Source organism: Microtus ochrogaster, chromosome 6, assembly GCF_000317375.1.
Source record: "Microtus ochrogaster isolate Prairie Vole_2 chromosome 6, MicOch1.0, whole genome shotgun sequence".
NCBI classification, from domain to species: Eukaryota; Metazoa; Chordata; class Mammalia; order Rodentia; family Cricetidae; genus Microtus; species Microtus ochrogaster.
In genome coordinates this window covers 68,768,323-68,771,703 of record NC_022013.1, presented here as the reverse complement: position 1 = coordinate 68,771,703, position 3,381 = coordinate 68,768,323, and positions in this window count along the sequence as shown.

The following is a 3,381-nucleotide window of genomic DNA, read 5'->3' as shown; positions in this document are numbered from 1 at the left end:
GTTTGAAGAAAAGTTGGAGCACAGAAAAATAGATTTACTTTTTCTTAACTCTGCTCTTTTAAGAAAGCATTTGGTTTTGGTGTTTGAGACAGGGTCTCATTCTAGCCCACGATGGCACAGAACTCTATGTCGGCCATCCTGGCCTCAAACTCACGGCATTTCTTCTGCATCAGCCTCTGTAGCACTGATGGTACCAGTGTGAGTCACCACCCTTGCTTTCCTGGTACTGTTCTTTCATTAAATGAAGCACGCAGCCGCCTCAGCTTTTTTGGCAGTCACATTTCACAAATGACTCACGTTGATTTATTTTTTAATGTAGTTTTCATTTATCATATGTAAGTTTTATGTTGGTTTCTTTCTTCTATTCTCTGCATTCCAGTGATTTTTGTTTAACCCAAGTATGGACTTTTTACATTTTTAACACTGAAAATTATGGTGGGTTTGGCCCATCATTTTCAACCTGTTGAAAGCATGATTTTTTTAAAAAAAATATTTGTTCTAACTTTGGGTGAGTTCCAGATTTAATAAGTAGAATTTCTATCTGTATTCAAGTCATTTTTTAAAAAAATGTTCGTTTAAATGGGGTTAGTTTGGTTAGCCTTACACCTACCATAAAAAAACTCTCCCCAGTGTTCCTCTCCTGCCTGCCTCCCTGCCTGCCTCCCTCCCTGATTCCCTGCCTCCCTGCCTCCTTCCCTGCCTGCCTCCCTACCTTTCTGCCTCCCTCCTTCCCTCCCTCCCTAACTCCCTGCTTCCCCATTTATTATTGAATCCTGGCCCTCACATTGGTTAAGCTGTGACTCTACCACTAAGTTACCAACCCCTTTCCTTTTTGGAGTTTGAGTAGCCAGTCAAAAATGCTGATGCCCAGGCCACATGTTCTTAGGACATGTTCAAGCATTTCCCCAGGAATTCTTTGTGATGTGTCTTTTGGAAATCTCTATGCCAGAGCATCCTTCTACCTACTAATCTTGTACCCTGGCCTGAAGATACTGAGTTGGGCTTGGTTTGGCTTTCAAGCCACAGAGTTATCTACTGTAGACTCCCCAGTTCCCTTGCTAAGAGCCAGTTGATTTCAAGTCCTTCGGCCCTCAGTGTGATCGTATAAAGTAAATACAACCTTCCATGCCTAACAGATGAAGTCACCAAGGTGCTAAGACAAGAAAGAGTCTGCATGATGGCAATGCTGCACTGAGAGCCAAGCCTATGCCAGGTATCAAGTGATGTTCAATCCCCAAATCGGTGGCATCACTTCCTCTTACAAACATGGAAATGGATTTGGAGTGGGACATGCTGTGGAAATGTTCAAGAGGGGGTCTCAGAAGCCCCAAGTGTGCCACTTCAGCTCTCAGAGACCGGAGACACTTCCCGTTTTTGCCTGCCAGTATATTGCTGCATGCATGGGATTGCCCGACTACCTCAACCGTCACCCTGCTGCCCAGCCCCCCTCCAAGTTTGCTTTTGGCACGAGCGTCTGTTTTCCCATTTACCCAGGAGCCCCTGGCTTTCCTCTGAAATATCAGTCTGTTGCCAACCAGGGCTTCATTTGCCAGGTGGGGCTGGTGGCTAGAAATGACCTGCCACCTCGGTGTGCAATTTAGAAAAAGCACCTGCCCCACAGCAGCAGAATCAAAGAGCATAGCAGGGTCCCATGAGCAACATCATTCTGCCATCTCCCTTCCCTGGCTGGCTAAGAGTCGGAGCCAGGCCAGGGAGCTGCAATAAATGCGGGATGGAGGGAGGGAGGAAAGCGCAGTCGAAAATGAGGTCTTTCTTCCCTGGTCTCTCTGCTTCGCTGCTTTCTCGTCTTATTTCTCCCTCGGTCTTCTGTTCTCTCTTCTTCAGTTCAGCTTAACTCAGTTCCTGAACATCCATGGGGGGCCAGGGGCCCTGACTGGGCACAGCATACTAGGATACAGTGTGGTTACAGCATGGCCTCGGACTTCAGGAACTCACGTTCTAGAGATCATGATGATAGGGGCTGAGAACGTGGCTCAGTAGAGATGAAGAACTTCCTTCACAAGCAAGAGGACCGGCATTTGAATTCCGTCACTCACACAAAAAGCTGGCAGAGTGGTGTGTGCCTATAATTCCAACACTGGGTGGCAGAGACAAGAGGATCCTGGGGGCTTGCTGGTCAGCCAGGCCAGTGGAGGGCCTGACTCAAAATATAAAGTGGAGATAAAGTAGGTAATTGAAGTTAGCCAGTATCAGAGCCTGGTTTCCATATAAGCACTCGGGGGCACACACAAGAAGAAAGTATTCCTGCAAGATCCTAGGAATGGGGACAAAAGAACTTTTTCCAACCACAGATTTTTTTTTTGTCAAGTAAGAATACGTGTTTCTTCTTTGGATTTCTCTAGTGTTTAATGACATTTATATTTATTTACTCTGCCAACCATTGACATTTCTCTTTTTATTAAACCAAGTAAAACATAAACTTTAAGTCAAAATCAAATCAGCATGTGCTTATCAAGCACAAATTATGTTTTCAATAAAGATATGCTGTTTAGGTTCTGAATGCTGAGCCAAAATATATTGCCTGATTTCTATTCTCTCGCATTTTCTATGTATTCCACAAAGGGCATTATTCCTCCCTATCCCCTGAGACTTGGTCAGCATGTCCAGATGTATATTATCTTTGACAAACAGCCTCTCCCTCCTACCTTGGTGAATCTGCTCCCAGCCCAATGTCTTCCCACCCTCTGGGCAGCTCTGATTTCAGAGAGACTCTAGAGCCAGGTTCTGCTTTGTTGGTGAATTTGGGGAACTCAAGTCAGTGATCCAGCTCTGATACCTTCACACTGGAGTCTGGGGTAAAGCTGGGAAAGCCAGTGTGCTGGCCAGCCTGACTTCCTCACCAGCACCAGGACAGCAGGTATGAGGCACTGGTGTGCCGTGGAATATTACTTTAAGATGTGCTACATTTGTTTATGCTGTGGGATATTTGTTTAACATGTAAAGATGTGTTGCATTCTTTTACGTTACATTTGTTTCACTCTGGGGAGCTGTTACTTTGCCTGCCTAAAACACCTGATTGGTCTAATAAAGATCTGAACGGCCAACAGAAGAAGGATAGGACAGGCGGGACCGCCAGGCAAAGAGAATAAATAGGAGGAGAAACTGAGATGAGGGCGGAGAGAAAAAAGGAGAAGGGGAGGAGGAACTAGGGGCCAGCTACAGAGCCAGCTGCGGAGTAAGAAGGGAAGAAAAATATACAGAATAAATAAAGGCAAAAAGCCCAGAGGCAAAAGGTAGATGGAATAATTTAAGTTAAAAAAAAAACTGTCTAAAAGTAAGCTGTAGAGAGACCCCGCCTTTTGGGGCGGGACAGCCTCGGGCGAATGTTTTTACTAATGAATTGGAACGCGAGACTGGAGC